The following is a 9,665-nucleotide window of genomic DNA, read 5'->3' as shown; positions in this document are numbered from 1 at the left end:
TATTTGACCTTGTTTGTATGCAACAATATCCCTGTGAAAAGTAGGGTTCCTGTTTTCAGTTTGATCCCTATGTTTTCTTTCTTGGATTAAATAAAACCAATTCATTTTGTTTTTTAAATCATGTAGCAATGGTGAAATCACTGTGCAGAAGAGATTCAAAGAGCAGAGGAAGCTGAAGAGGAAAATTAGTTTATTTTTTTCACCAGGAAGATTCTCATCTTTGCCATGACAGAATTGGCCTTTCCCACAGTCCCACTGTCACTTTCCACTGAACCGTCACTTACAATCTAGGGGTGTCACAAATCAGGGTGCATGTCTCTGCAAGGCCATCGGTGTCTGGGGGGGCATTTGCTCTTTTGGTGACACAGTGCTGTGAGTGAGTCCAATGTTAGTGACAAAGATGGTTGAAAGTTTTTTAAAGACTTTTTTGGGGGGGCGGACAATTTCCTTTTGTCAAAATCTAACTTTGCCACTGGATGGAAATTCCATTTGTAACCAAGGCTAGGTCTACACGAGGGGATAAATTTGAATTCAGCTACATTAATTGCGTAGCTTGAGTCGAAGTATCTTAAATCAACTTTAGGTGCTCTCCACACCAAGGGGAGTCGACGGAAGCACACTCTCCCTTCGACTTCCCTTGATCCTCGTAGGAGCAGGACTACCAGTATCGATGGGAGTGCCCTCTCATTTCCAATTAATGTGTCATTCAAACCCCAGGAGATCAACTGCCACAGCTTTGATCTTCTCTGTAGTGTCGACATGGCCTTTGTAGTTACCAACCAATATTGTTTTCAATATCCCATAGTTACTAAATCTCTTCTGCTCCAATACATGATTTTTTTGATTCCCTGATTTGTCTGCTTTCTTTTAATATTTACATTCTACATTTAATGCTCAAAGTTCTTCCTATTTTAGTATAAATATTTGTCATCTGCCTACCACATTTTTTGGCATTATATCTATGTTCCTTAACATTGCTATACTGTATAATATCCAAGCTCAGCATAGAACCTGTTGTCTATATTTCCTGTTCTTTTCCATTGTTTCACCAATAGTGGATCCAAACGTTTACAAGTCTGAGAAACAAGGAGATAAATAGGAAAGGAAAAGTCACTAGGGCTACATCTAGACAATGGCGCTATTTCAAGATATCGGAAGTATTCCAAAATACTCTTGAATCTCTTCCTCTTTCCACATCTTTAAATGTGCCCGTTATTTTGAAATAGATTCCTAAATAGATTTCAAAATAATGGGCACACTATTCCCGTGTCCCTGTAACCCTCACTCCACAAGGGTTAAGGGACGTTTCGGAATAGTGCTTTATTTTGAAACTTGGTGCTGTGTAGACAGTGCCAAATTTCAAAATAAGCTATTTTGAAATGAGATGGAAATAAGATACATAATTTGTGCAGCTCAAATTGCATATCTTATTTCAGCCTACAGATGCCGTGTAGATGCACCCAAGGAGAGCAGATGTTTTGTAACATTTCTTTACATGTCCTTCATTTTTAAAGGAGGATGTAAGGGCACTGTGTTGATTTACTGCTATTGTCAATATTTCCGTTGTCCTCTTTTAACATCAATGAGCAATAGTTGGGAGTGCCCTGGGACAGTTCTGTGACTCATTTGTGAAGTGTGTTGTGTGGCAGAAATTAAGGTTTCTTTTATGATAGAAATTAAGAGCTGTCAGAAATACAGAACAAGCTAATAGGATTTTGGATTCATTGCAATAGGATTTGGGATCCTCTTGTGGCAGCCTGTGCAGACAGAAATGACTTAGGATCAAATTCCTAAAGCTGTTTAAGGGGCACTGCCGAATTCTGAAATGCCTCTCGATGTCTAATGAAATCAATCAGTGTTATGTACCTGGATGCTTTTGAAAATCCTCCTTTGCCTGAGTAGATCTAAGACAAGCAGAGTAATGACCTTGGGCTTTAACCCCTTTAGGAGGTGGAGGACGTAGAAAACATCTCTTTGGTCACCAAGAATCAGGCACCCCTTACACATTCTGTTAGGGTTTTCAAAGCACTTTGAAGGTGACAGAGAAGTATGGTCAAGATTTTCAAAGGTGCCTAAGGGCATGTCTACACAGCAGGGCTAACGTCGAAATAAGCAATGCAACTTGAGCTATGTCAATTGCACAGCTGAAATCAAAATAGCTTAATTCAGTTTTAGGAGCTGTCTACACAGCAGGAAGTGCGAGGTAGAGCACTCCTCCTCTGACTTCCCTCACTCCACATACAATGAGGGATACAGGAGTCAGAGTAAGAAGTTCTCCAGCTCAACATTATGTTGAAATAACTGCTTGTTGTGTAGATGCAAACTATGTTCTTTTGCAATAACATCTATTATTCAGAAATAACACTGCTGTGTAGACATACCCTAAGGGTGCATCTACACTGCACCATAGGTCGAAATAAGATATGCAATATGAGTTATGCAAATAGCATCTCTTATTTCCATCTAATTTCAAAATAGCATAGGGTATGTCTACACTGGCCCCCTCGTTCGAACTAGGCAGGCTAATGTAGGCATTTGAAGTTGCAAATGAAGCTCGGGATTTAAATATCCCAGGCTTTATTGGCATGTTCCCATCCAGCCACCATTTTTAAATGCCACTAGTCTGGACTAACTGCTACACGTGGCAGTTAAATGGTAATTCGAACTAAGTCCTTATCCAGGAGGAGTAACAGGTAATTCGAACTAAGGACTTATTTTGAATTACCATTTAACTGCCACATGTAGCCGCCGGCAGTTAGTCCGGACTAGTGGCATTTAAAAATGGCGACCGGACAGGAACAGGCAAATAATGCCCGAGATATTTAAATCCTCGGCTTCATTTGCAAGTTAGAATGCCTACATTAGCCTCCCTAGTTCCAATGAGGGGGCTAGTGTAGACATACCGTTATTCTGTAATTTGGCACTGTCCACAAAGTGCCAAATTTTGAAATAACCCTCTATTCCAAAACATCCCTTAATCCTTGTGGAATGAAGTTTACAGGGACGGCAGAATAGTGAACCCTTTTTATTTTGAAATGCCGGGCTTGCTGTCAAGATGTGGGATGGCTATTTTGGGATATCTCCATTATCCCGAAATAGCTCTGCCATGTAGATGTATCCTAAGTGAGTAATGCCCCAGGGCCACTGATGTTCAGTGGGTGCTCTAGCCACTATGTGGCTCTCCAAGTGCCAGTCTAAGTCTGTGTAAGGAGTTATCAGTGATGCAGCATCTGAGTCTAAGAAAGTCCCCATGGACTCTGTGGGTACGTCTACACTACAACGTTAATTCGAAATAACTTAGGGTATGTCTACACTACCCCGCTAGTTTGAACTAGCGGGGTAATGTATGCATACCGAACGTGCAAATGAAGCCCGGGATTTGAATTTCCCGGGCTTTATTTGCATAAGCCGGCCGGCGCCATTTTTAAATGGCGGCTTGTTCGAACCCCGTGCCGCGCGGCTACATGTGGCACGGGCTAGATAGTTCGAACTAGCAAGCCATTCCGAATTATCTGTACACCTCGTGGAACGTACTATCTAGCCCGTGCCGCGTGTAGCCGCGCGGCACGGGGTTCGAACAAGCCGCCATTTAAACATGGCGCCGGCCGGCTTATGCAAATAAAGCCCGGGAAATTCAAATCCTGGGCTTCATTTGCACGTTCGGTATGCATACATTACCCTGCTAGTTCGAACTAGCGGGGTAGTGTAGACATACCCTATGTTCGAATTAACGAATTAACTAATTAACTAATTCGAACTAAGCTAATTCGAACTAACAGATCCAGACTAAAAAACTAGTTCGAATTAGCGTTTTGCTAATTCGAACTAGCATGTCCACATTAAGTGGACCCTGAACTGGGCTTAAGGCTGGCCGGAAGCAGTGCCGGCAGGGCATCAGAGGAGGACTTAGAGCGTGGAGATGCTGTCTCAGGCTAGCCGAGGGCTGTGCTTAAAGGGTCCCGACCCCCACCCCGGACAGACAGTTCTCAGGGGTGCCCCGCTTGCAAAGCAGTCCTGGCTTGGATTGCCCGGACTACCCACACTGGGCACATCACAGCACTTGGCCATCAGCCCGGCTGCACTTGCCGCAGGCTGCCATCTGGGGAGAGGGGGCAATTGGGGGCGGCTGTAGGAGAGCTTCCACCCCCAGAAGCCCGCAGAGCCAGCCCAGTCCTCCCCATCGGGGGCTCGTGCCCCATTCCTCCCTCACCTCCTTCCACTTACCCTTCCCTAGCCCCTCTTCTTGATGTACAAAATAAAGATAATGTGTCTTCCAAAATGGAATCTGTCTTTATTGAACAAAACTGGGGGAGACTGGGAAAAGGAGGTGGGAGAGGGGAGGGCAACTAAAATGATCAGAGGTTGGGAACAGGTCCCATATGAAGACAGGCTAAAGAGACTGGGACTTTTCAGCTTAGAAAAGAGGAGATGGAGCGGGGACAGGATAGAGGTCTCTAAAAGCATGAGTGGTGTGGAGAGGGTGCATCAAGAAAAGTTCTTCATTAGTTCCCATAAAGAAGGACTAGAGGACACCGAAGGAAAGGAATGGGTAGCAGGCTTCAAACTAGTAACAGAAAGTTGTTCTTCACAAAGCAAAGAGTCAACCTGTGGAACTCCTTGCTGCAGGAGGCTGTGAAGGCTAGAACTAGAACAGAGTTTAAAGGGAAGTGAGATCAAGTCATGGAGGTTGGGTCCATGGAGTGGTATTAGCCAGGGGGTAGGAGTGGTGTCCCTGCCCAAGGTTTGTGGAAGGCTGGAGAGGGATGGCACGAGACAAATGGCTTGGTCACTGTCTTCGGTCCATCCCCTCGAAGGTCCCTAGGGTTGGCCGCTGTCGGAAGACAGGCTACTGGGCTAGATGGACCTTTGGTCTGACCCAGGACGGCCATTGTAAGCTCAGGGCTCAGGGTCGGGGGTCTCAGTGGACCCCCCTGATTCTCTTGCACACCTGCTACTGGGTGGCCAGGCTGGCAGCTCTCCTGCCCTAGCCAGCCACTTTCCTGTGCCTAGTGCGGAGATCGTGGATGAGGTCCACGATGTCCGCTCTAGCCCAGGCGGGTGCCCGCCTCTTACGGTCCCGGGCAAGCTCCCGTGAGCCGCCAGCCTGGTCCCGGGAAGAGGGGGAGGACTGGGAGGCATCGGGTGGGTGGCTCAAGCCGTGCCAGGTGCAGGGTCTGCTGGCTGGATGCTGGCAGGCTTGCACCTGGCACGGGCACCGTAGCCAGCCCGTGCCCCTTTAAGGGGTCCGGGGCCGGGAGGGGGGCAGACGAGTTTCCCTGGTGTTGGCCAGAGTGGCCACCAGGGAAACCTGGGGAGGGCTAGCCTCCCACTAGTTCGAATTAAGGGGCTACACAACCCTTAATTCGAACTAGCTAGTTCGAACTAGGCTTAATCCTCGTGGAATGAGGTTTTCCTAGTTCGAACTAAGCTCTCCACTAGTTCGATTTAAATTCGAACTAACGGAGCGCTAGTGTAGCGCCTATTAAAGTTAATTCGAACTAACGTCTGTTAGTTTGCATTAACTTTGTAGTGTAGACATACCCTGTCTTCTCCTCAAGTCTATGGACTTGCCAAGAAATTAGCAACGTTCAGAAATGGGCTGGACTTTTATCCTGCGTGTGGCTGGTTAAAGCTGAGGAGTGCACTGACAGTCCTTTGTGCAGGCTAACGGGAAGAAGCAGTGAAATGAGCCTTTCTGTGGTGATGGCTGGAAGCAGTAAGAAGCCACCGCCCAAAGCAAAGGAACCTGTGGCAAGGCCAACCAGAAACTTCCAGGGGAGTTGTTCTGTGCTAGCCACTTTCCTTTTCTGCCAGGGGACCTGTAACAGCTCATTGTCCAGTGACCTCTGGAGTCGCAGCCTTGGTGGAGCCCTGTGGCTGGCTGGGCTGGCTTCATGACCATGAATTGGCTATTGTTTGAGGAGTTGCTTAGCTAGGCTACTGTTTGGCCTTCCCCTTAACAATCCCTTTTGCTCTAACTTTATGCCTTCAGGCAGGTGCCATCCCAACACTAACCAGGGAAACAGAGCCGCAGCGAATATGCATAAGTAGCAATGCAGACATTTCCCCAGTTCATACACGACATCACCTTCCCAACAGTTTCCTCAAAGCCAGCTTCACGTCCTTATTTTTCAGGCTGTAGATGATGGGGTTTAACATGGGCGTTACGACACTGTACTGCACAGACACCAGCTTGTCCAGCGCAAAGGAGTACCCCGAGGCGGGCCGCATGTACCTGACAAAGGCTGTGCCACAGAACAGCAGAACACTGACAAGGTGGGAGGTGCAGGTGGAGAAGGCCTTGCGCCGGCCTTCCGGGGAGCGGATCCTGACGATGGTGGAGATGATCCGCATGTACGAGGTCAGGATGAGGAGGAGAGAAGCGAAGCCCAGCGTCATGCTGAAGCAAAGGATCACCATCTCGTTGGCAAAGGTGTCAGTGCAGGAAAGCTGCAGCAGAAGCGGGAGTTCATAGCTGAAATGGTTGATTTCACGGGGACTGCAAAAGCTGAAGTTGGAAAGGCAAAGTGTGTTGACCAGGGAGTCCAGGAACCAGCTATCCATGCACCCAGCACCATGTGTGCACAGACCTGGTGGCTCATAATAGTGCCATAGCGAAGAGGGTTCCATATGGGAGCATATCGATCATACGCCATCGCTGAGAGGAGAAAAATCTCTGTCCCCACCATGAAAATGAAGAAGAATATCTGGGCCATGCAGCCATAGAGGGAAATCGTCTTCTGATCCGCCAGGAAGTTCTCCAGCATTTTCGGAACGGTGACTGAGGAGTAGCAGATGTCGAGAAGGGACAGGTGGCTCAGGAAGAAATACATGGGGGTGTGGAGATGTGGGTCAGCTTTTATCACAAGCACAATTATCAGGTTTCCCACCAGGGTGGTTATATAAATAGCTAAAAACACCAGGAAGAGAAGAGTTTGAAGGCGCGAGTCTTTTGATAGTCCCAAAAGGATAAACTCAGTCACTCTGGTTTGATTCTCCATCGTCCTGTTTTCATAAAGAACTAAACCTATTAGAGAACATAAGAACATGAGAACGGCCAGACGGAGTCAGACCAAATGTCCATCCAGCCCAGTGTCCTGTCTGCCGACATTGGCCCGAGCCAGGTGCCCCAGAGGGAGTGAACAAAATGGAATCATTGTGTGATCCCTCCCCTGTCGCCCATTCCCAGCCTCTGACACACAGAGGCGAGGGACAGAACTAAGAAGGCTACAATATTAGCTCAGAGTAACAACTATTCTACTCTCTTGGGGTATGTCTACACTACAGCGCTAATTCGAACTAAGTTAGTTTGAACTAATGGATCCAGACTAAAAAACTAGTTCGAATTAGCGTTTTGCTAATTCGAACTAGCGCGTCCACATTAAGTGGACCCTGAACCGGGCTTAAGGATGGCCGGAAGCAGTGCCGGCAGGGCATCAGAGGAGGACTTAGAGCGTGGAGATGCTGTCTCAGGCTAGCCGAGGGCTGTGCTTAAAGGGACCCGACCCCCACCCCGGACAGACAGTTCTCAGGGGTGCCCTGCTTGCAAAGCAGTCCTGGCTTGGATTGCCCGGACTATCCACACTCGGCACATCACACCACTCGGCCATCGGCCCGGCTGCACTTGCCGCAGGCTGCCATCTGGGAAGAGGAGGCAATTGGGGGGCTGCAGGAGAGCTTCCACCCCCAGAAGCCCGCAGAGCCAGCCCAGTCCTCCCCATCGGGGGCGCGTACCCCATTCCTCCCTCACCTCCTTCCACTTATCCTTCCCTAGCCCCCCTTCCTGATGTACAAAATAAAGAAAACGTGTGGTCAAAAATAGAATCTCTCTTTATTTAACAAAACTGGGGGAGACTGGGAAAAGGAGGTGGGAGAGGGGAAGAGAGAGAGTGGGAGAGGGGAGGGCAACTAAAATGATCAGGGGTTTGGAACAGGTCCCATATGAAGAGAGGCTAAAGAGACTGGGACTTTTCAGTTTAGAAAAGAGGAGACTGAGGGGGGATAGGATAGAGGTCTATAAAAGCATGAGGAGAGGGTGCATGAAGAAAAGTTCTTCATTAGGTCCCATAATAGAAGGACTAGAGGACACCAAAGGAAAGGAATGGGTAGCAGGCTTCAAACTAGTAACAGAAAGTTGTTCTTCACAAAGCAAAGAGTCAACCTGTGGAACTCCTTGCTGCAGGAGGCTGTGAAGGCTAGAACTAGAACAGAGTTTAAAGGGAAGTGAGATCAAGTCATGGAGGTTGGGTCCATGGAGTGGTATTAGCCAGGGGGTAGGAATGGTGTCCCTGCCCAAAGTTTGTGGAAGGCTGGAGAGGGATGGCACGAGACAAATGGCTTGGTCACTGTCTTCGGTCCATCCCCTCCAGGGTCTCTAGGGTTGGCCACTGTCGGCAGACAGGCTACTGGGCTAGATGGACCTTTGGTCTGACCCAGGACGGCCATTGTAAGCTCAGGGCTCAGGGTCGGGGGTCTCAGTGGACCCCCTTGATTTTCATGCACACTTGCTCCTGGATGGCCAGGCTGGCAGCTCTCCTGCCCTAGACGGCCACTTTCCTGTGCCTAGTGCGGAGGTTGTGGACGAGGTCCACGATGTCCACACTAGACCCAGGCGGGTGCCTGCCTCTTGCAGTCCCGGGCAAGCTCCCGTGAGCCGCCAGCCTGGTCCCGGGAAGAGGGGGATTGCTGGGGGGCATCGGGTGGCTGGCTCGAGCCGTGCCAGGTGCGGGGTCTGCTAGCTGGGTGCTGGCAGGCTTGCACCTGGCACGGGCATCGTAGCCAGCTGGTGCCCCTTTAAGGGATCCGGGGCTGGGAGGGGGGCAATAGAGTTTCCCTGGTGTTGGCCAGAGTGGCCACCAGGGAAAGCTGGGGAGGGCTAGCCTCCCACTAGTTCGAATTAAGGCGCTATATACCCCTTAATTCGAACTAGTAAATTCGAACTAGGCTTAATCCTCGTAGAATGAGGTTTACCTAGTTCGAACTAAGCGCTCCGCTTAGTGTAGCGCCTATGAAGTGTAGCGCCTATTAAGTGTAGCGCCTATGAAAGTTAATTCGAACTAACGTTCGTTAGTTCGAATTAACTTTGTAGTGTAGACATACCTTTGGAGTTGTATGGTTATGTGAGATTAAATATTGCTGGCAGATGTTCATTACACACCGTAGAAAGCTGTAGAGCTACTGTATTACGTAGGTCTAAGTATTACTGTATGCTGATTATCATATAAATATATCGCACTGAGCACATGTATTAACACTAGCATGTATTAAGCAATACATTGAATGCAAATATTGTACCAGTGATATACCCTAAACTGGCCTACACCATAATCCTGCTCAATATCCTACCATGCCCTGTGTTTGCTGATGAAAGCATTTGGCACGGAGAGGAAACTTGTCAAACTCAAAGTACATTTGTTCTATGTCTTGCTATAAGGTAGGGAAGTGCCTTCATAGATTAGTACCTGGAGTGCTAGTTTGAGAAGCAAGGATAAGGAAGGAACAGAATGACGTGTCAGGGAATTGGGTTGGATTTTAGCAGCACAGAAAGAAATGTGTAACTTGCAGTGTCCTATAAGTAGCACTAGAAGTCGTGCTGTGTAGCTTTGGGAGCACAACTTGTGTGCAAGGGGAACATAACATTGCTGCATGGGAATCATAGAATCATA

At 48.2% G+C, this 9,665-nt stretch overlaps 1 pseudogene; it reads right to left on the bottom strand.

Moving 5' to 3' along the window:
• Positions 1-6,084: 6,084 nt before the first annotated feature.
• LOC102461126 (olfactory receptor 5A2-like) lies at positions 6,085-7,001 on the bottom strand (annotated as a pseudogene).
• Between the last annotated feature and the right edge of the window lie 2,664 nt (positions 7,002-9,665).

The sequence above is a fragment of the Pelodiscus sinensis genome, chromosome 30 (assembly GCF_052426305.1).
Source record: "Pelodiscus sinensis isolate ZL-2025 chromosome 30, ASM5242630v1, whole genome shotgun sequence".
NCBI lineage: Eukaryota > Metazoa > Chordata > Testudines > Trionychidae > Pelodiscus > Pelodiscus sinensis.
Note: the sequence above shows the minus strand (reverse complement) of the source record. Positions and strands in the feature narration are given on the sequence as shown.